This window comes from Helianthus annuus, chromosome 6, assembly GCF_002127325.2.
Source record: "Helianthus annuus cultivar XRQ/B chromosome 6, HanXRQr2.0-SUNRISE, whole genome shotgun sequence".
In the NCBI taxonomy this organism is placed as follows: Eukaryota; Viridiplantae; Streptophyta; class Magnoliopsida; order Asterales; family Asteraceae; genus Helianthus; species Helianthus annuus.
The window spans coordinates 141,506,090-141,530,785 of NC_035438.2; the positions used below are offsets into that span (position 1 = coordinate 141,506,090).

The window sequence follows — 24,696 nt, forward strand, 5'->3', positions numbered from 1 at the left end:
GTAGTTTGTAAAGAACATAGTTCCTTGATGTAGATATCATAGGGAAATATCATACACACATGTAACTATATTTGTATATCAGGATTGCGAACAACGACTTTTATTTATGAACAAAACAGATTGTTTCACAATACAAGAAAACAAAAGAAACAAAGGCATAAGACTGCGACATCTTTTGCTTGGACAAATGCTCATCCAAGGGTTGGATTTGCATTGACAATCTTTGGGCATTTGTTCCTGAAATGGCTCGTTTCGCCACAGTTGTAGCAAGTACCAGGCGGAAGACGAGCTTGAGTAGGGTTGACTTGGAGTTGGGTAGCAGCAAGATTTGCAACAGCTTTGTTTTTTATAGCAAAGCGGCATATGCTAATCAAATGTCCCAACCGTCCACAGTAGGTACATTTAGAGTAGGGTATGAGGTTTGAATGATGACGGTTGCATCGTTTGCACCATGGGGCAGTTCCTATGTATGGCTTCCTAGCTGGTGGCGCTGCCACTTGGCTAGGTCCCGCTTGATTAGGTGTAACTGCTGCGGGTTTCCTTGAAGCCTTACGCTTCCTTGATTTTGGTGCAGGCTTGATTTCTGCTTCCTTTGGTGACTCTTGAGTGGCTGCATTTTTGAGACGAGACATGGCAATGCCTAGATCCACATACTTCAAAATCACTTCGCCTATTTGCTGGGCAAATTTGGCTGTTTGCCCGGAAATTTGACCGTTGTTGAGATAAAGAGACATTCTAGGAGAAAATGAAAGACATAGGAAGCAACAAATGAAATGTTATCAGATAAACAAAATAGAAAGGCAATGCATACGAATTGCGATCATGTGTTTGTTACCTAAGGCAAACAAATGAGACGGTGACAAATCAAAGCAAGCGGGTCATAATAATGCATTGCTGAAGACATGCTCGCCTATAAGTGAACACTCACCCCAAGAGTTCCCAGGTAAGAGTGACTGGTCCGATACTGCGGATTTGTACGAACACTCTAGCCTTAGACAGAAAACTCAGAGTATAGGCATTCACTCTTCCAGTTTGCACGTGTTCACATTATTTAGACCCAAACTTTGACGAGTTTGAAAACTCAAAAGGCACTAAGCCAAATATGAGTCAAACTGGAAGGGTTCAAAACCTTAAAATAAATCACCCTAGAACAGATGATTAGTTTTCAAGGCAGATCAAAATTTATGTTCTTATTGTGGTTGTCACTTAAGGATAAGTGACGGTATTGTTTTTATGACTAAACGCAAGTAAACTCGCGTTAGGGTCCTAGGAAGGTTATAGACTAGGCCAAAGCATTACTAATAACCTAATTCCCTATAACCATGAGCTCTGATACCAACTTTTCTGTCACACCCTGACCACGTAAAACAACAAAACGTGGCGGAAACATCGGGGAGTGTTGTAACAGAATCATTGTTTCATAACACATGGAAAATTGAAATGTTGTATTATTGATTTAAAAGAGTTACAATGTCTTAACAACAAGAAGTAAAACAAAATTTAACTAGTCTTGTATCTTTTAATGTCACTAACGCCTCGTCCAATCCTATGTGAGCATGCATCAATATCATCATCAAATTTCATCAACTATTGTACCTGAAACACATGTGAAAATATATCAGCATAAAAATGCCGGCGAGTACATAGGTTTTATTGATTTAGGATTCATGACTTATAAATTTAGAAAAAAGTTGTTTAACAAAAGTCAGTCATGATCCTTGTAAAATGTTTTGTTTTATAAATCATTTGAAAAGTGATGATAGATATGTATATTTAAAAGAATAATGTAAGGTTAAATGAATAACCCAGTAAAATGAATTTGTATAAATCAAACTGTTTTGTAAAACAATGTCTTGTGAAAATATGTTATTTGTATAAAATGTATAAGTCCAAATTGAATGATTTAAATAACGCTACGACATGTAATATAATACAAGCACTTATATATAGGAAGTACCAGCGGCGTATCCACCATGCTTGTATCATATTACAAACGTCTCGTTACTTAAATCACTTACCCAAACAAACCACCAATGTAAATTGCCCATGTCTAAACCATTTGTCAAATGCCTTTGTGAAAGCTATGTCAAAATGTTTATGTCAAAATGTTTATGAAATGTATATGTCAATATCAAAATGTCTATGTCAAATGTCAATCATGTAATGTGTAAACAAAATGTCATGTATGGCAAGTGATATATGTATCAACTACACCATAGGTAAAAATGCACAAAACAATGCATTGAAGTAAAACGTGGTTTAAATCAACGTTATGTTTTGTGGAAAATGCATGCTATAATGAATACAGACATTTATGCGGTATTGTGAAAATGCATACATCCAAGCCTTGTGACTGTGGTGATAAACCTTTAAACAAATTAAAGGTCTATCGGTTTTTATGTTTAAATCGAATTCGGTCATTCCTTCCATCCAAACATACCCAGGATGTCAGGAACGGGAGTTGTCAATTCCTATGGTACCACTACCTACTAACGAGCGGCGTAGCTAATGTTAATGAATGTATATTGTCCCACTTAAACAAACCAAATGTCATACCCAAAATGTAAGCATGTGATGAAATGAAAATGTACTAAGTATGATGAACATACATAGCATGAAAATGTCATGTAAAACGATGTACTAAGTATGCACTAAATGACATACATAGCATGAAAATGTAAATGTAAATCAAATGTACTAAGTATGCACACAATGGGCATACATAGCAAAAACATAATGAAATCATGTACTAATAGTGTACTAATGAACATAGCAAGTATATGATATGAAAACATGGAAAGCATGAAAGTAACAAGTAGGCACATGTGTTTCACCCCAAAATGTTTGGAAAACAGTAAAAGAGGGGTCTATGTACTCACTTGAGGGTGCTTAGATGTCTTGACTAACAACCAAGCAAAGCTAGAGGGATCACGGAAATCAAACGGCACCTAATATAGGTAACTACATTAATAACCGGACCTAACTCGGAAGATCGGATAGTATGAGGTTTCGTAAACCAAATGAGTATTGGAACTCATATGATATGGTCTAACAAAGCCTGCATACTAAGATGGAACCTAACCTAAGTGCTTACGACCCATTACGACCCGTTTAGGTAGCTTACGCTACTTTAACGCGTCGTTTGCGTAAAACGCGTTCGGACCGCTTAACTAGTCCTATGACAAGTAAAATATGCCTTAACATGTCTAATATAGTTACCTAATTAGTTTAGATGTCAAAATTTAGGTTACATATGCTTTAAATAAATTTTGGTGCAAAAAGGGCATTTTGGTAATTTACCTAAGGCATAAGAACTACTTATCATACAACTACTTAAACGACGTGACCATAAGGTATAACCTTGGAAGGTTATTCCTTACACAACTATGGTCTCCTAAAGTGTTTGGTCGGATCCTAATGATCGACCAAATGGGTCGGGTTCGAAAGTATAAGCGATTGATTAGATCGCTTACCTTTACGACCCTAAACAAGCACAAATCTAAAAGCGACGAGCTAAACATGCTAGAACATGTTTAGTTAAGTTAGAAAACAGGTTTGGTATCAAAACAAACGGTTTTGATACCCTAGAGTAGTTTGGTTACAAAATACGCAAGAAAACGCATTTTGGCCGAAACTACGACTCGTCACTGAGCCTAGATAACGTGGTAATCAGTAGGTATAGTCACTAGGGACTATAACCATCGTGATTACGCTCACGTTATGAAATTCAAACGAACTTCGCGTTGACCATAAACTGGTCAATGCAGAAAGTCAAGTGCAGTTTGACTTTCGTGCTAAAAATGCAAAAAGAACGAAAGAGGACTTACAAAAGGTCCAAGAACGGAAGCTTTGATCCGAATATTCTCAGGTATGAAGTGATTAATCACATCAACTTAGAGAACCAATTCAGATTCAAAGGTGTGGGTTTGAAGTGCAACATGGAGGGGGTATTTATAGATTTTGTAGAGCCGTTAAGGTCGTTCCTCGTTATCCGAGCTTCAATCTAGGCCGTACACATCAAGCCCACTGATTTACAAAACCAGGGGAGCCCCTAGAAATGCTCAAAACCATGTGCACAAGTGAGGGACAGCTGGATCAAGCTGGAAACAACATTCTGCTGATCTGGGGAAGCCTTACGGACCGTATGGTCCTCCCCTTACGGACCGTATGCTGGTCTGCAGACCAGCAACTTTCAAAGTTGACAGTTTAGCCCCTGCACTTGAGAATCTTGCATTTTGGCCCATTTTTGGCACGTTTAAGCCCCGTTAACCTCATTTCAAGGCTCTAAAATGAAGTTAAAGTGTAGGGAACTCAAAACATACTCAAAAATATTTCAGATGTCGGTTCGTTTGGCCGTATGATTGCGTTGTTCGGTTAATTACGACGGAAGTCGTAACGGACGCAAAAACGGTACAAATTGCGCGACGAATGGATTTTTTTCAAGCCAAACACTAAAACATAATATTTTAATGATTACATAAATTTTTGGATGTCCGGATATATTCAGAACGTAAGTTATGCGCGAAAATGCAAACTTATGCACTTTTTGACGCTTTTAGTCCCTGAATGACCAAAAAGTTTATTTTAACACACCGAACACCTCAAAGCTTATTTCTAAGCTATGTAAAGGATATTTTGGGTATGTTTAACTTATGGCCAAGTTCCGGAATGTTCGTTACAGTTCAAATTGGCATACTTTCGCAGTTTGTCGAATTTAGTCCCTGTAAGCGAATAAACTTGATTTCGGCATACCAAACCTTCCAAAACTCATTTCTAAGTTATGTAAAGGTTATTTAAGGTATGTTAAGCCTATGTCACTATTCCGGAGTGTTTGTTGCATTAAACTGGTTATATTTATGCATCAGTGCGCGTATAACCCTCTAGAAAGCGATCTAAAGCCCGAAATCGAACAAGAGTTGATATGTGCAAATGATACACATGTTCATACAAATCCCAAGTATGAAATACAATATTTCATTGGTTTGGTATTTGTTTGATGGTTGAAGTGACACAGGTGTCACAGATTCATCCATCTTCATATCATGTTGGGCAAACTGCCCCAGAATTCGTAGCAATTCATGATATTATTCCATCACAGGCCGTTCATCAACCATTCTGTAATTATTGAAATTACTGACAAGAAACTTTTTACTAGAAGAATCTTCTGCCATGTATTTGGCTTCCAACGTGTCCCACAGTAACTTTGCAGTTTCAACATTTTGATAAACATCAAATAAGGGATCAGACATACCGGTTAGGATGTGGCCAAGACATATATAATTGCCGTTCTCCCACTTCGACCTCTTCCTGATTTGCTCCAGATTTTCCTCCTCCTGTATCTCCGGATTGGAGTAGTCAACATGTACACAACCATCAACGAAGTCAGAAGAAAATGCATCTTCTTTTGCCATCTTCGGAAGTCCACCCCTTCGAACTTCTCCAGTTTGTTCTCCTTGATTATCATATCCTTCATCGATCCGCTTGCCATCTTCACATAAATTAATTTGATCTTTGTTGGGGAATTTCGATTTGCCGGATGATCAGAGAGGCGTGTAATCACTCTCAGATCAAATTATTTCGGTGGTTCACCCCAATAATTCAATCGGATACAACTCTGATTTCGAGAAATTGACCCTGGGTATGTGTTTTGCGTGAATTGATGAACCAGAGAATTGTGACCAAAATCTGAATGCGAATTTTTTGGGTTTCTTGCAGATAACTGCCTCTGGCAGTTATTTTCGAATTTTAATAAAATTCATTAAAAACTGCCTTGAATTTTTTCTTAAAATTTGTGATAAATTTTCATGAATTTTATTTTCGACCCCAGCTAGGGGCTCTACCCCTTGGACCCCGCCAGGGGCTGCCGCCCCTTGGACCCTGCTCGCAGGGGCGCTGTCCCCTTGGAACCCCCGTATAGTACGGGTTCCGCCCGTACACTTCGAATAATAATAACTCAAACAAGCGTGCACTCCCGCACCTCCTAACTTGCTTGATGTGTATCGTTATTCGCTTTGATCACCAAGTCAATCCCCGATTACACTAAAATATTTAACATGAGCCAGTTAAAAGATGTGCTTCATACAGAGTATTTTGACATCGAAATTCCAACAGATGCCACGGAAACAATAGAAATGGTAAATGCCACAGAAGATAATTTCACAGAGGACTATGAGAAGCTTCAGGAACTACTTGTTGATGCGTTGATGCTGAGAAGCCCCTTTATAAAGGATGTCTTAACTTCACAAAGTTGTCCGCATTAGTTCAACTAGTCAACTTGAAGAGTAAGCATGCAGTCTCAGATAAGTGCTTTACTGAACTTCTAGTTTTGTTGAAAAAGATGCTACCTGAAGGTAACGAAATGGTTAACAATACATATGAAGCAAAAAAGACAATGAAGGCAATGGGTTCAAGATATACAAGGATACATGTATGCATCATCGACTGCATTCTTTACAGGAAGGAGTACAAAGACTTGGTTGGCACTCATAACTTTGTCGCCACCTTGCAAATTTGATTTACCGGTGTCAAAATAAATTTCAAAATTTGATGATAAACCAAATGCAGATGGTGGATGAGGGCTGGAAACCACAAGAAAAAGGAGTATTATATAAGTACCCTTTTGTGTTAAAAGCAAGAACTAGGTTTATATGATTCAAAATCATGCCTCTGCCAACAAGCTTCTGGGATAACAGTGATACATCTGATCGATGAATAATACCCCACGAAACTCCAGAATCCAGCTCATGCTTCACACCAACAAGCTTCTGCAAGTTGTTGTATAGCTGCAAACGACAAAAGTTTCAATAACAGTTGTATGATTTTCCTTATGCATATGAGATCAAAATCAATTAACTCAGAATACTAGAGAAAAGTTTAGTACCTGTCGGCACTCGTGGCCACAAAAGGACAAAGTTTAGTACCTGTCATCCATCTCCAGATTGCATGATTCATGATCTGCAACCAACCAAAAACTATTATTAACCAATTTAAGACAAAACACGTCCCAAATTGACCCATTCAAACATAAACGGGTCAAAATTTACACTTAAAAAGAAAAAGGCAATTACAAATTAGTAGTATTACATTTACTCTGACAAAGGCAGCACACAAGAGGTGTACTTCCAGCTTTAACACCAGCTTCCGTGGCCATTTCCAAATATTTACACGAACAGTTTGGAAAGTCCCAATCACACGTTGGGGAAGCATCTGAAATCTTTAACAGTTTCCTTTTTGGTTTTTTCACATTTTGATTCGTCGATGACTTAATGGACTTATGGACAGTACAAACGATGAACCACAGACGATGACCGGAAATTACAAACTCACATTCTTGTAAAGTGTACATATGTTCTGTCTGTCTTGTGACCTTGTGCTACTCGTTGCGTAAACCTGCGCGTTTATATTTCGTTTTATGAAAGTAATGTTCATGATTTGCTTTTTTTTTCTATTTTTCTTTTTATAAATAATTCATCTGTTATTCAATTGTATGTTGATGCTGGTTAATTATGGCTATATCACTTTTCTTTCAGCTGTATGTTTTAGGTTCGGATAATTTCACATGTTGTCGGTTCGGTTTGTAAGTCTAAAGGTTGACCCGAACCAGACACTAATTTGTTCTTATTGAAGAAAGTTTGATTTTTTCGTTTGAATTCTTGGACATAGTATCAAAAATTTGGTTGCTAAGATAGTCTAATGCGTCTTTTAATAGAAAGAAAAATAATAGGCTGCACCGGACCTTTCTAACTAATCATACCGAACCGAAAAGCTTAGTTTAAACTGGTCAATTAAAAACCTATGGAAAAAATGTTCAAGAAAATGGTATTGAAAAGCCGGGGCTTTTACATTGACGACGTCGACTAAGTAAAAAAAGTATTATATATTAACGACTACCTACGTTTCGACACTCGATACGTACCTACGCTCGTTACGGACCTACGTTTCGACGCTCGACGCTCGATATGGACCTACTCTCTATGTGTTAGATTTTGTACATTTCAGTAGATCTAATATCCTATTATCGATCAAATATATCATATTTAAGTGAACTACTCCTTTACATCCATATTGGTCTAGGAATTAGAAAAAAAATGGTGTCTATGTGGTTCTAAACAACTTCTGAAACTGATAGAATTGATGTGTGGTGGACTGCAACTTTATTGTCAATGTATTTCAACAATTGGCTGTTTAATAAGGGATTTTGGGGCCTAAGAGATAGGGATTAGATTCGGGACTCTGCTAATTGTAGAAGATGAATTTTGGAGATGATAGTACCTTAACGGTGGTTCTGCGAAGGAGTTCCGGTGCGGTGGCGAGTGATGGTCGGAGTTCCAGTGCCTCCTTTCAGAAGTCAGAGAGTGAGATAACTGAAGGTTTGCGCCAAAATTTATCTACGATAACTGAAGTTGAGATTTATTAGATTGGAGGGTAATTTAGGAATTTGCGACAAAATAAACTTGTGATATTCGTAGCATTATTAAAACTATTGAGTTCTAGATATGTTAGCTAGGCTCCCTTGTTTGTCTCCTTGATAAGTATATAAGTTCACGGATGATAACAATTGCTTTAGGTCCCACTTACCATTGAAAATGTGCAGATATGAGTGTGAGCATCAGCTTTGGTGCAGAATTCGCCAATACAAATGGCAATATGTGCAGGCTCTCAATTTTTTCGCCATTATAAATGGCATATTGTGCAGCCTTTTGAAAAATTCGCCATTACAAATGGCATCATGTGCAGGCTTTTGAAATATTCACCATTACAAATGGCTTTCATCACAATTCGCCATTACAAATGGCAAAATTGCAGTCCTTTGGTTTTTTTCCCTTATGATTTGTTCCTGCACATATGATTAACTCCTGCACCAAACTGACACTACCCTACGCTTTCTAAAATTTCGCCATTACAAATGGCGGTGGGATTACTTGTGCAACTTTTTTGAACCCAACATTAGTTGTGATCAAGTATTGTAAAACAGCAAGATAACAGCAAAAAAACTCAACAAAATATATAAAAAAGTGCCTACAAAAAGTGCTAAATCTTACTCACAAACAAAACAAAGAAGATGCCAATTTCACATTTTGACTTAGACGACTTTTGAGTTCAGCACATTTACTAAATTCTTTAGCAATTATACCATGTAATCTATTCAACTAAAGCGCCCTGATAATAAATAAGAACACAAAAACTGCTAAACTGATACAGAAGAATCATCTTTTGTTTTTAAACCTTAATTACACAAATAGGGGTGGGAACATAATGTTTTCATTTAAACTAAAAGAAGCTAAATAAGAAAAATACTGTTTTTAGACCCATTCAACCCACTTTTTAAACTCATAAATATAATTCAAACCAAAAACATTCAATCACTCAACATAATTAGGGTTCTTGGCATACATAATACATGACAACTCAGGGCATTGGTGTGCACATCACATAAATTGTTTCCTGTGTTGAAATTTAACATTCTAACCTAATTAGTTATCAACTACTAGTAAATAATAACATATACCTGTGCTGAAATTTATTCAGCAGAAAACTGTTTCCCAATGCTGGACAATCAAGCTTCACATTCCCATTCCCATTCTCATCACGCACAACCGAATATGAATTGCTGATGTAAGCATCCGACTTCATTGTAGAAGCTATTTCCATCAATTTCAGTATAAAAAAAATCCAAACATTCAAGATTCAAACAATCGAACGCCTTAATTCTTTGTTTAAACGTTAATCGATGATATTCATGCTGGATACACTGTGAATCGGTCGAAATAGGGATGAACTTAAACATAATAAAGTCAGAGGGTTGGGTTTTGATGAATAATTTCGGAATTTAGGGTTTTTTTGTTGACATTTGAGGTAATGAAATTGAATTAGAGTTACAGATTTAGATGAGAAAGTGAGTTTGAAAAGAAGAGCAGAGACCGTGTCTGAAAATTGGAGGACATGAGAAGAGCATCTTCATGATATACTCTAGGGTAGAGTTACTGGTTGCAGACGAAGCGGAAGGATGGGCAGGTAAAGATGGTCACATAATTAAAGTGTGATGGTAGATAACTTATGGTCACGTTTTTTTTATTTTGAGGTCACCATCTATAACAGCCACACATAAAAAACTTATAAGTGGCTAGTAAATAATACTCTTTCGTCATATACTTAAAAACCTAATGTGGCATTTAGTAACATTTGACCACACTTTTTTATTGTGGCTAGTGATTGCCACATTTGTTATTAAAAGTGTGACCAAAAGTTTTTAAAAGATGTTTTTCTGTCACATGAACTATAAAATCAAACAAATATCGTGGCAATAGGTCACATTTGGACACACTTTTTGAGGTGTGGCTAAAGCAAGTAAATGTCACATTTTTTTTAAAAAGTGTGACTAAATGTTTTGAGTTGTTATACATTAGTCACATTAATAATAAAATGTGTGGCTAAAAGTAGGCTAGAAGGTTTTGAAATGTCATTAATGACCTTTAACCACATATTTATTTGAAAGTGTGGCATGACGGTTTTTGAAAAAGTGTGGCCATAGGTTATATTTGGCGTAGTGTGCATTTATCGGAGTTGTAGAATGAGATCCTCTACTGTTGGGTTATCATCTTTCAAACCCATTTTCCCTAAATTTATCGATTTTGTTTTTCATTTATCGATTTTGTTTTTCATCCAGGGACATAATCTATTTTTTAGTATTTGATTTAGCCAATGACCCATGTTCAAAGATAACTTTTGTTCCAGACTATACAAAGATTGCCTCTTGGTTATCATAAGGTTAAATTTTAAATTAATATGGTCTCATTTGTTAATAAGTTTATAATTATACTTAAGCCATCATATTCTTTTTGTTAGGTCTCAATGCACCTAATGACAACAATCATCATTGAGCCATCACATTCTTTCCATTTACATATCAGGGAATGATTTTCCTTAATACATCTCGAAAATTAGGTTGTTATGTATGATTTTTCAATGTGGTTTTGAAACTTATTGGATAGTAATTATCTCCACAACAACATAGAAATATTTTGGTTTTGTGGTGCAGATTGTTTACTACATTATCAAGCAAAGAGAAAGAAGAAGACTTTATGACAATGAAAGGGTGTAAACTCCCTCAAAGACCTAAGAAAAGAGCCACGATGATTCAAAGAACCTTACTTGCAATGGAGGTAGAAGACATGTGTGTTATTACTCATGTTTATGATAACTTCTTTGGTGTTCATGTGAGCAAGAAGAGAGGAAGACACAAAGGATGTGTCAAACACAGTTCAGATGATACAGGTTCAGGTAATAAGAACAAACCCTCTGTTGAAGAAGCAACCAGTGATAGTGTTTTGGTGGAAAACGTGGAGGGGTCGGTGACATTGTCGAGGGTTGTCAGAAATCAAATAGCATTTCCTTACAACGCTCGACAATGTGACCGACCCCTCGACGTTTTCCACCAAAACACTATCACTGGTTGCTTCTTCAACAGAGGGTTTCTTCTTATTACCTGAACCTGTATCATCTGAACTGTGTTTGACACATCCTTTGTGTCTTCCTCTCTTCTTGGTCATATGAACATGAAAGAGGTTATCTTGAACATGAGTAATAACACACCTGTCTTCTACCTCCATTGCAAGTAAGGTTCTTTGAATCATCCTGGCTCTTTTCTTAGGTCTTTGAGGGAGTTTACATCCTTGGCGATAAAAAGTAACAGAAAGAAGGTGCTAATGTTCCATATTGTGAAAGCAAACTTACGCGCCTCTTACATGGAATATTGTGTTTTGATCAAGTGAATGAGGCTCCGTTCAGAGTGTGAGGGTTTCTTATAATAACCTCCCTTTTACCCTTTGATCTTCTGATCATATATGAGTTGATCTTCTTATATTGTGTTTTGATCAAGTGAATGAGGCTCTGTTTGCTTTACTTTTTTGCTGCTTTTAATTGTTTGAAAGTAGGAGGCTGTGATGACATCATATTTTACATATAGATATAGACAAAAACTTTTATCATTATAGTTATAATACTAACACATATTGTTTTTAACATTATCTTATAAAGATATGTAACTAAACACAAACAATTTAAATGATGTATTATAATCTATTTTTTAATATTTGATTTCTATGGTTATTAAACCTACCCGTGTGTTCACACGGATCCTACAACTAGTTCAACTTATACAAATAGGGTCACATGAAGAGAATGAATGCCCCAAGAGTAAAGATATTTCCGTTTCAAATATATAGAAATAGAAATAAATATTTATAATTTAAAAGAAGTAAATTGTTTGAGAAAAACAAATAATTAAATTAATAAAACTAGACTATATAAGGAAGTATTTTATATCATTAACTTTTTACTAGTGTGATCCCCTAGTGGAATTTGGAACTTAACTTCTCTTGTGGAATTGCTAATGCGGTAGTGGTAGAGTGGTAGAGAAAAACTTGGTGTTCCTTGTGACACAGGTTCGACTCCCATTCTTTCCGTTATTTTCTGCTGCATTCAGGTGAACGGCGAATACGGGTGGCGCCGGTTCGTCTTGGATGGGATGCGAGGTTTTACCGATTATTCCACTGTCGTGCCTACAGGCGGGTGGAGGTCGGGTTTCCACGCATCTGGGAGAGCCAAGCGGCGGTCAAGTAGTCGACATTAACCATTGCGCCCGATGTCACTGTGATTGGCACGTCATTCTTTGCCATTAAAAAAAACTTCTTGTGGAATTGTTCACTGCTACATTAAAAGTGAGATTTAATGATTATTCATTGTGTATCCGGTTAGTGTTAATTAGATCTTAATAAACTAGTAGTAATATTAAAATAAATTGATAAACTTAAATGTTATTAAACAGAACAATAAAATAAAGTGAAGTATTCGTATCAAGTTTAATAGTCTCATATATTCAAGGTGTATTCGTATCAAGTTTAATAGTCTCATATATTCAAGATGAAATAAATTAGCGTTACAATTCGTATTAAGTTCAATAGTCTCATAAATTGAATAATGAAAGTTAGGGTTTTCTATTCAAAAAGGGATGGCGGCGCAGTTTTTTGCTGGTCTACCTGCTACCCTTATGTAATTTGCCCTGATGAATTATTAATGAAAATATTTTATCAAAAAAAAAATAATGAAAGTAATATTTGTTATAGTCAGTGATTAGACAAATAACTATTTTTTATTAGACTCGACAAAAAAAGTATATTCATAGTGAATTCAAGTGCTTATTACTAGAAATGCAAACTATTTTCTTGTACTTTTGTAAACATTAGCTTATGATATATGTGATGTATAATAGGATTATGGACATTTAATCTATAGACATTAACCTTAAACAAACCCAAATCTAGCGACTGGTTTTTTCCCCATAACTATAGATAAAATATGAAAACCGTTTATTAAACCAAATACGTATCGGAAACATTAACAAGAAATGACTTAAAAAAGCACTACGCCTTGATCTATCAAATGGCTTGAGAGTTGAGACCACTGGCCTCCTCATTAATTTTCTGCCTAATTATCTTATGTTTTTTTCTCAAAGGAAAACTTCATTAAAACACAATCCCAAGCCCGAAGATCGAGCCGGGAAAAACAAACAAACACACCCTACATATCTACAAAATTACACCAATCCGACCATAAAAAAGCACTACGCCTTGATCTATGCTTAAACCAAAGATAGCCAAGCGACTTAACCTCACTAAATACGTTGTCGACCTTGATTTCCAAATTAGAAAAGATGACTTGTTACGAGCCAACCAAATACACTAGCAAGAGATAATGATAATGCCTTGAATCACGGACCGCTCACTAACACCGATATGGCCTCCTTTGTGTATCTTGAGAAGGACTTTAAACGAAAAAGCAAAAATAGGGGGGATGCGACACCACCGACTAATTTTCTGCCATAAGACCACCGCAAAGATGCACGAAGTGAAGATACGATCCACCGACTCGGAATCCGTTTTGCAAAAAGGACATAACCCTTCTCCGACCATGATACCCCTTCTTAACAAAGCATCCGCAGTGGGAATCCTATTCATTTCCGCTCTCCAAACGAGGATGTTGCATTTGCTAGGGACCCATCTACACCAATCCATCACATACCCTACACTTATATCTGAGAGACCCACCAAGGCTTTTCTAACCGAATTGACCGAAAAAGAACCAGAATTATCAGCCAACCATCTCCATCCATCCTTTCTGTCGACCAAAGAAACCGAGGCTATCGCCGAAAAAAGAGAGTTTAGCTCCGCCACCTCCTCCTCCAAGTCCGAATCGTGTTTCCACAGCTATTCCCCATTCAGACAGACGGTCCTGAAGCGTGCACGTTTTTACCATCTCCAAAGAGAATAGATTTGGGTAAAGGCACTTCAGCGGAACATTATCCAGCCAAGGATCGAGCTAAAAAAGAATTTGATCACCTCTGCCAACCACCCCCCTAAAGAAGTTGCGGAGAGGAGGTTTACCCAAGAAAGGTTTATTTATGGCCGAAACAATGTTATGCCACATGCCACCAATAGACCTCTTAACCGGGAGAAATGACCATCCCGACCCCCCGAGATGGATGGCATCCACCACTTTAACCCACATGTTCTCTTTCTCATGCTTGTACCTCCAACCCCATTTACATAAGAAACAACTTTATTAATCACGCCAACCAAGCTAATGGGCCGATAATCATTAAGTCCTATATATACTTGTATGGAATAATCTTCGTAAACTAAATCACACGTGTATCTGTTGACATTTAAGAGATATACAGTAAAGAAGATCAAGAGCAATGGTGATATATATGCCGATTAAACACCAAAAAATTAAAATTCAAAAAATGGCTACAATTTAAGGAATGTGTTTTGTGATGGAATCAAATTCCTAATTGATGGAGAAAGGTCCGGTGGCAAGAAAAGCTGCTTCCAAGAGGTTGTCAAGTGTTTTCGCTCGACGATTCCATTCTTGGGTGGTTGGTTTGGCCCTTGTTCCTGTAACTCGAATCCTAGCCCGGTATATCCCATTTAAGTTTACACCATTGTAAACCTTACGCCTTTTTTACTCTCTGATCGAGGTTCTCGGCATTGAAAAATCTTCGTAAACTAAATTAGACGTGTATATGTTGACATTTAAGAGATATACAGTCAAGAAAATCAAGAGCAATGGTGATATATATGCGGATTAGACATCAAAAATTAAACACTCAAAAAATGGCTACAATTTTAAGGAATGTGTTTAGTGACGACATCAAATTCCTAATTGATGGAGAAAGGTCTGGTGGCAGGAAAAGCTGCTTCCAGGAGGTTGTCAAGTGTTTTCGCTCGACGATTCCATTCTTTGGTGGTTGGTTTGACACTTGTTCCTGTAACTCGAATCCTAGTCCGGTATATCCCATTTTAGTTTTACACCATTGTGAGCCTTATGCCCTTTTTACTCTCTGATCGAGGTTTTCGGCATTGAAAAATCTTCGTAAACTAAATCACACGTGTATATGTTGACATTTAAGAGATATACAGTTAAGAAAATCAAGAGCAATGGTGATATATATGCGGATTAGACACCAAAAAATAAACACTCATAAAATGGCTACAATTTTAAGGAATGTGTTTAGTGACGGCATCAAATTCCTAATTGATGGAGAAAGGTCTGGTGGCAAGAAAAGCTGCTTCCTGGAGGTTGTCAAGCGTTTTCGCTCGACGATTCCATTCTTCGGTGGTTGGTTTGACACTTGTTCCTGTAACTCGAATCCTAGCCCGATATATCCCATTTTAGTTTTACACCATTGTGAACCTTATGCCTTTTTTACTCACTGATCGAGGTTCTCGGCATTGAAAAATCTTCTTAAACTAAATCACACGTGTATATGTTGACACTTAAGAGATATACAGTCAAGAAAATCAAGAGCAATGGTGATATATATGCGGATTAGACACCAAAAAATAAACACTAAAAAATGGCTACAATTTAAGGAATGTGTTTAGAGACGGCATGAAATTCCGAATTGATGGATAAAGGTCTGGTGGCAAGAAAAGCTGCTTCCAGGAGGTTATCAAGTGTTTTCGCTCGACGATTCCATTCTTGGGTGGTTGGCTTGGCCCTTGTTCTTGTAACTCGAATCCTAGCCCGGTATATCCCATTTTAGTTTTACACCATTGTAAGTTTTTTTTGGGTGACCAAAAGGACAAATATCGTAGGCCTAACATCGATGACGTATTTGTCTAAGTAAGCCAAGACGCGTTGTCTTAATTCAAAAGGGGTTCGATTTACTTTGGTTAGTCAACGTTCCTCTACCCGGAACAATCCTATGTTTTATGAGCCTATCTTTTATGTTATCTCGATTTTACATGAGGTTTTATACTTGATACTTTGTTCGTTTCGAGACTTTTACACGAATCGCACGTATCTCCGCAATCTAAAACAATAATGATAATCTCTCAGGATCAAACTAAATTTATGATGCTTTACTCAGTTATGCTATACTACGTGGGAATCTTGATTAAACTATGGGAAACATGATTGAACGATATACTATGTGAAACTATTTGATCAAACTATGTGAAATATGTTGAACGTATTATACTACTAAACAATGTGAAACTTGTTGAACGTTTTGGTGATGTGTGAAACAACTTGAATCTTTATGCAAACATGTGAAACTTTATGCTGTGCTACACGTTCGTGAAACTGTGATATTTAGGCGAAACTTTGTGATCGAGTCTTACCCGATTCTTACTCTGGTTCTTTAGATGTCGTCAAGCTGTCTCTCCGATCCACACAAGAGGTCAAGGCCAACACATAAAAAGATGATGTCTTTTATGGCCGACCAGATCGCACGCATTGTTCCCTAGATCGTCTCTGAGATCCAGGGATCAAACACTCCTCCCTCCTCTTTCGACTCAAAAGCAGACAAACCAAAGCCTGTGAGCTTTAACTACAAACACTTTGTCTCTTGCAACCCTAAGCCTTTGATGGGCAGTGATGCGGTGACTGCGATGTTTGAGTGGTTTGACAGAATTGAGGTTACTTTCATCAATAGTGAGTGCCCAGAACACTTAAGGACTAGGAGTGCAACTGGCATGTTTCAAGGAAGAGCTCTAGAATGGTGGGAAAATGAGAGGAACATCCGCTCCAACGATGAAGCTTATGCTTTACCTTGGGCAGAGGTTAGGGAAATAATGATGCTTGAATTCTGCCCTCCGCATGAACAGGAGAAACTTGAGGACGAGTTCTAGCATCTGAAAGAAGTGGGTGACGACAACCTGGCTTATACTACCCGTTTTAAGCAACTCAGCATCATTGTACCACACCTGGTGTCTACTCCTAAATGCATGATCACCAAGTACATTCATGGGTTACCTCCTGCTATGTGTGACGCCATTGAAGCAGCTCAACTTGACACTATTGAAGAAGTTTACCACCTGGCAGCAAGCTTGAACAACAATCGCGCTCGTGATAAACAATCTGGAAACTCTGCTCCATCCAAGCCTGCAAATCAAATCACTCAGCAGCCAAGTGGCAGCAAGAACAAGAAACGAAAGTCTCAAGGTTCTAGCTGTAATGCCATTATCCCTGCTGCAAATGCAAACCCTGTTGGCAATGCCATTGTGCCTACAGCTGCTAACCCACCTGCTCCAGAAAACGCCAAGAGGTACACAGGGGTTCATCCCAAGTGTGCCACTTGCAACTTTCATCACCTGACCAACTCTGCATGCCGTCTGTGTACCAATTGCAATCGCTCTGGTCACACGACACCCTACTGCCGTCAAGCCAATCAGGTGCAGCAAGCCCCCATCCAGCTCAACCAGCTCAGCCAGCTCAGCTGAACCCGAAACCAGAAAATGTGAGAGAATGCTACAAGTGTGGAGACACTACTCATCTCCGTAACCAATGTCCCCAGCTGAATCAGGAGCAACAACAAGCCACTCGTGGGCGAGCGCTCAACATCAATGTAAACCAGGCTCGTAACGACAATGATGTTGTTAATGGTACGTTTCTCGTCAATAAACTTTACGCTTCGATACTATTTGATACTGGTGCCGACAGAAGCTTTGTGTCCGTAGAATTTAAATCCTTGTTAAACTGTGCACGCTCTAAACTACCTAAGTCGTTCTCTGTTGAGATTGCCAATGGTAAGTCTATCCTGGTTGATTCTATTCTCCGTGATTATTCCCTGACTCTTAACGATCATGTTTTCACTATTGATCTCATACCCATGCATTTGGGTAGTTTCGACATCATCATTGGCATGGATTGGTTGCATAAGAACTATGCCTAGATCGCTTGTCACGAGAAGTACGTTCATTTACCTCTCCCCTCTGGAGATACTTTGCACGTCTATGGAGACCAACCTTCTAGAGGACTGAAGTTGATGTCGTGCACTCAAGCGAACAAATGCTTACGTAAACAGTACTTTGCCTTCTTGGCCCACATAGTGGAACAAAAGGGCAAGGGAAAGAGCGTAAGTGATGTTCCAGTAGTGTGTGATTTCTCTGATGTCTTTCCTGAGGATCTTCCTGGTCTTCCTCCTCCTCAATCTGTTGATTTTCGTATCGATCTTATACCTGGATCGACTCCTGTTGCCAAAGCTCCTTACCGACTTGCACCTTCTGAGATGCAAGAATTATCTAGTCAACTGCAAGAACTACTCGACAAAAGCTTTATACGTCCAAGTACCTCCCCGTGGGGTGCTCCGGTGCTATTCATCAAGAAGAAAGATGGTTCGCTTCGTATGTGTATGGACTACCGTGAACTTAATAAACTCACCATTAAGAATCGTTATCCTCTCCCTCGTATCAATGATCTATTTGACCAACTACAAGGTGCGAGTTGTTTCTCTAAAATCGACCTTCGATCTGGCTATCATCAGCTCCGTGTTCTCGAAGAAGATATCCCCAAAACCGCTTTTCGCACTCGTTATGGGCACTACGAGTTCGTGGTTATGCCTTTTGGTTTGACCAACGCACTCGCCGTGTTCATGGATCTTATGAATCGTGTTTGTAAACCTTATCTGGATCGTTTTGTGATAGTCTTAATTGATGATATTCTTATTTATTCTAAAACTCGAGCTGATCATGAACGACATTTACGACTCATGTTGGAACTTTTACGTGGTGAACGTTTGTACGCGAAGTTTTCTAAGTGTGAATTTTTGATTGATGAGATACAATTTCTCGAGCATGTTGTTAGCAAACAAGGAATTCATGTTGACCCTTCTAAAATCGAAGCTGTGAAGAATTGGAGTACGCCTAAATCTGCATCTGAGATTCGCTCCTTTTTAGGATTGGCGGGTTACTACCGTCGATCCATCTCGGACTTTTCAAAGATCGCCATTCCTCTTTCTTCGTTGACTCAGAAAGAGAAACCTTTTGCTTGGGGTCCCGAGCAAGAGGAATCCTTTCAAACTCTTAAGAACCTACTTTGTAACGCTCCTGTACTTGCTCTCCCTGATGGGAATGATGATTTTGTGGTATACTGTGATGCCTCAAACCGTGGCCTAGGCTGTGTGCTCATGCAACGGGACAAGGTCATCGCCTGTGCCTCCCGACAGCTCAAGATACATGAGAAAAACTACACTACCCACGATTTAGAGCTTGGCGTAGTTGTTTTTGCGTTAAAGATCTGGTGACACTACCTATATGGTTCTAAGTGTGTGGTTTTCACTGACCATAAGAGCCTGCAGCACATCTTTATCCAAAAGGAACTGAATATGCGTTAGCGAAGATGGGTAGAATTGCTTAACGACTACGACTGCGAGATTCTCTATCATCCTAGCAAGGCGAATGTCATGGCTGACGCTCTTAGTTGTAAGACTCACGCTAGTAGCGTTCTCTGTTCTCAGATCACTAGTGATCTTCATGCTTGTATCCGTGAAGCTCAGTACTCGTCAGTCAATGAAGGAAGTCTAAGTGTTGAAATACGTGGTGCTTCTACCGATCAGCTAGAAACTAAGTCTGACGGACTTCAATACTATCTCAATCGCATCTGGGTACCTGATCACGATAATCTTCGTGAACTCATTATGAATGAGGCTCACAAATCTCGATACTCTATTCATCCTGGTGCTGATAAGATGTACCATGATTTGCGTATGACTTATTGGTGGCCTGGCATGAAGAAAGATATCGCTGCTTACATTTCGAAGTGCCTTACCTGCTCTAAGATTAAAGCCCAACATCAACATCCTTCAGGTCTTCTTGAACAACCCGAAATCCCTGTTTGGAAATGGGATAGTATCGCTATGGACTTTATAACTAAGCTACCTCGAACACCTGCCGATCATGATAGTATATGGGTTATCATAGACCGTTTGACCAAATCAACCCACTTTCTTCCTATTCGTGAAGATTTCAAAGTGGGCAAACTTGCCCGAATCTACACGGACGAAATCATATGTCATCATGGTATACCCATTGACATAATCTCTGACCGTGATGGTTGTTTTACTTCACGTCTTTGGCAAACTTTTCAGTCCGCTATGGGTTCTCACTTGAATCTTAGTACAGCCTTTCATCCTCAAACGGATGGACAGACTGAACGCACTATTCAAACCCTAGAGGATATGTTCCGTTCTTGCGTCATTGACTTTGGTGGTAATTGGGATGTACATTTACCATTGATCGAGTTCTCGTACAACAACAGGTATCATTCTAGTATTCAGATGGCTCCTTTCGAAGTTTTATATGGTCGCAAGTGCTGATCTCCACTCAGTTGGCATGAGATTGGTGACAAGCCACTGACAGGCCCTGAAATCATTCAAGAGATGACGGATAAGATTCTTCAGATCCGCGATAACTTGATCAAGGCTAGGAGTAGACAAAAGAGTTATGCTAAAAAAGGCATAAGCCTTTGGAGTTCAATGTTGGTGATCACGTTCTGCTCAAGGTATCTCCTTGGAAAGGAGTTATACGTGTTGGTAAAAAGGGAAAGCTTGCCCCTCGTTGTGTGGGTCCTTTCAAGATTCTCGAAAGGATTGGCAAGGTGGCTTACCGACTCGATTTGCCACAAGAGCTTAGCAATGTACATCCGACGTTCCACGTATCTAATCTTCGGAAGTTCTTAGCCTACAAGGAACTTCAGGTTCCCATCGAAGACTTGCAAATAAATGAGACTCTTCATTTTGTGGAGAAACCGATCGAAATCATGGACCGAGGTACCAAGCGGTTGAGGCGCATCAAGATTTCCATAGTTAAGGTAAGATTGGAAGGAAAGTGTGGCGCCGAATTTACTTGGGAACTCGAGAGTGAGATGAAGACCAAGTATCCACAGCTCTTCGAACAGTCTTCCTCTTAGATTTCGGGGACGAAATCTCCTAAAGGATGGGACACTGTAATGCCCTGCGTTTTGAATCTTTTATCTTTTGGCAAGTCTAGTCCCTGTAATATTTGGTGTTCCCTATTTGAGCCTTAAACTATGTTAAACTATGTGAAACTTTACTCGATGTGGTATTTTGTGAAACTTGACTCATGATACTTGACCCTTATGATCTTGTGATACTTTGAATCTAGACTCTTTTGATACTATGAAACTTGAATCCTGAAACTTGACACTTGTTATGTTGGATACTTATTAAACAAGAGGCTTTGATACTTGATACTTTAATGGAACGAGAAACTTTGATGCGTGAAACTTGATACTTATTGAACGAGAAAGTTGGATTCTTTATTAAACGAGAGACTTGGTACTTTGATACTTGATACTTCGATTCTTGATGTTTAGATACTTGAAACTTATTAGACGTGAACCTAACTTGAACGCAACTTGAAACACGGAAACTTTTGTATTAATTATACAATTATACCATTGTAATGGTTACCCACAATAATACGCAACACAATGCTTAATCTAGCTCGCAAAATGAACCAAAATCAGAAAACTAGCAAACGAGTATTGGCTGTCCGAATGGACATCCGATCGGATGATCATCCGATCGAATAGTCATTCAACCGGAAAGTCATCCGATCAGCAGCCATCCGATCGATCACATTTGCACCGCCTTACTCACTCTCACACTATAAATACCCGCTGTCACATCACTGTTCACTGATGTGACAGCCTCATCCGATCCAGAACCTTCCAAGTCATTCTCAACCGATGCCATCTCATCCTATGAGAACACGATCGAAAAACGGCATTTTAAAGCCCATATATTATGCTAACTTGTCATTATTTTCAGGTTCGTTACATCATGCTTTACTTGCAGCTCATGATCCCCGTGGTTACAAATCAGCAGGAAAACACTCTAAATGGGTGAAGGCAATGGAAGAGGAGCTCCAGGCGTTAAAATCTAACAACACTTGGGTACTTGTTCCACGACCTACAGGTGCAAACATTGTTGGATCTAAGTGTACAGGTGCAAACATTGTTGGATCTAAGTGGATTTTCAGAACAAAATACAAAGCAGATGGTTCCATAGATCGATACAAGGCTCGCTTGGTGGCCCAAGGTTTCACTCAGGTTTGAGGACTTGATTTCTCTCACACCTTTAGTCCTGTTGTCAAAGCCTCTATAGTCCGTGTTGTTTTATCTCTTGCTACTACTTATGGTTGGTCACTGTGTCAATTGGATGTGCGCAATGCTTTTCTAAATGGCAATCTTTCTGAAATGGTATACATGGAAAAACCTATGGGTTTTATTGATGCGAGATTTCCTAATCATGTGTGTCGTCTACAGAAAGCTCTTTATGGTCTCAAAAAGGCGCCTCAAGCCTGGTTTCAACGACTAAGCACCTTCTTAACATCATATGGTTTTGTTTGCAGTCAAGCGGATCCATCACTTTTTATTTATAAGACAACAAAAGCCATTGTTTATCTTCTTGTGTATGTGGATGACATCATCATCACTGGTAGTGATTCCTCTTTTATTACGTCCTTTGTTGCTCGCCTGCATAAAGAATTTTCAGTCAAAGACTTGGGTCCACTCGGTTACTTCTTGGGTCTTGAAGTTACTCACTCTGATGCCAGTCTCTTTCTCAGTCAGGCTAAATATGCACATGACATTTTGTCTCGTGTTGGTCTGTTAAATTCCATACCTGTTGCCACTCCTCTTGCGACCACTGATACTTTTCTTAGCAAGGGTGTTCCGTTTCATGATCCTACTCTTTACAGGTCTCTAGTTGGAGCTATCAAGTATCTCACCATTACCAGACCAGACATCTCTTATGCAGTAAATCAAGCCAGTCAACATCTACAGGCCCCTACAACTTGTCATTTTCAATTGGTTAAACGGATACTACGTTATGTTAAAGGTACAATTGCCTTTGGGTTAACCTTCTCCAAACCAACTTCAACAACCATCGTTGGCTACTCTGATGCAGACTGGGCCCGTTGTATTGAAACCAGACGCTCCACTTACGGTTATGCTATTTATTTGGGTGGCAATCTGGTTTACTAGAGTGCGAAGAACCAACCTACAGTCTCTCGCTCCAGTTTTGTGAATCTGAATATCGTTCCATGGCCAATACTCCAGCTGAAATCATCTGGCTTACTCACCTTCTTCGAGAACTACACGCTCTACCTATGGCTCGTCCGACTTTGCTTTGTGACAACAAGAGTGCTATTTTTCTAAGTCAAAACCCGGTTTCACAAAAACGTGCAAAGCATATCGACATTGATTATCATTTTGCGCCTGAGCTTGTTTCCTCTGGTCGTCTCCATACAAAATTTGTTCCATCCAATCTCCAAGTTGCGGATATCTTCACTAAAAGTCTCTCAAGGCCCCTCTTTGAAAAACTTCGTGGCTTGCTTCGTATTGGTCCCCCACCTTTTCGATTGACGGGGGGTAAAAGCATAACGTAAATCATGCTAATGATTTATAAAATCTTCTCTACGATTATGTGTATTAATTGTATTAAATTTGTATTATTCGGTTTCCTAGTATAGGTTATTTCAATCTCTATATATTGTAAACATATTGTATTTTTATAATTAAGAGATTGAGTTTTACAATATACACCGACAATTCATGTTTGCAGGAGTCAGAATATCAGATGTGTTGCAGTTTTGTACATGGCAAGTCCGCCATATCAGTGTTAGGACTACTAAGTCCGCTAAATCAATTTCAAGACTTCAAAAATGTGTTGATCGACATGTGGGGGACGGTTGAAGTCCGCTACATGGATCCTTAAAGCTGGCCAAACCAATCCAGTCGGTGTGTCGGAAAGTAAATGAGGTGTCGTAGTGTTGGGGGTAAATATGTAACTTGGTGTTCTATATAAACACCTCTTTTGTAACCCTAATTTTTTTTGTACAATACAATCTCAATACAATTCAAACCCCAATCACTGTGTTTGTTCTCTATACTAGACAACATGGTATCAGAGTAGTGTTTCTAATTCCTGAACACTTTGCTCAACATCTACAATCTATCCCAAGCCAATCCAACCTCAAACCAGAACAAAACTTGATAATCAAAATCAAAAATCAAAATCAACTCCGAACCTGTCAGTAGCAGATCCATCATCTTCAGCAGCAGTAGCAGTCATTCAATTAGCAGTCGTCCTCACCGTTTTTGTTAGCAAAACCCTAATATCCCATCTTCGATCAGAAAAACCCTACAACCCTAAATCCAGCCGCCACTTTGTTCAGCAAATGCATGTCGATCGTGTGTTGTTGTTGGCAGTTTTTTTTTAACAGGTCCTTTGATTCGTCATACACACCGATCATAATCTTCAAATGAAGATTTGTTGAATCAGATCTATCAAAGTTGAACCAAACGAAATGTTTGTTGTTGTTGCTC

General features: G+C 38.7%; 1 long non-coding RNA gene across 6 annotated transcripts; it reads right to left on the bottom strand.

The window, feature by feature from the left end:
• Nucleotides 1–1,554: 1,554 nt before the first annotated feature.
• On the bottom strand, nt 1,555–10,041 carry LOC110865902. Of its 6 annotated transcripts, none has more exons than XR_002551047.2 (7): nt 9,509–10,041; nt 8,272–8,396; nt 7,084–7,389; nt 6,881–6,954; nt 6,616–6,782; nt 5,252–6,501; nt 1,555–1,596 (listed from the first exon to the last, which is right to left on the bottom strand). It is a non-coding gene; the product is annotated as an uncharacterized LOC110865902 (long non-coding RNA). The 6 variants fall into 6 exon arrangements; XR_002551050.2 differs by lacking the exon at nt 1,555–1,596 and having other exon boundaries at nt 5,066–6,344; nt 6,426–6,501; nt 9,509–10,035; XR_002551048.2 differs by lacking the exon at nt 1,555–1,596 and having other exon boundaries at nt 5,066–6,344; nt 6,418–6,501; nt 9,509–10,035.
• Between the last annotated feature and the right edge of the window lie 14,655 nt (nt 10,042–24,696).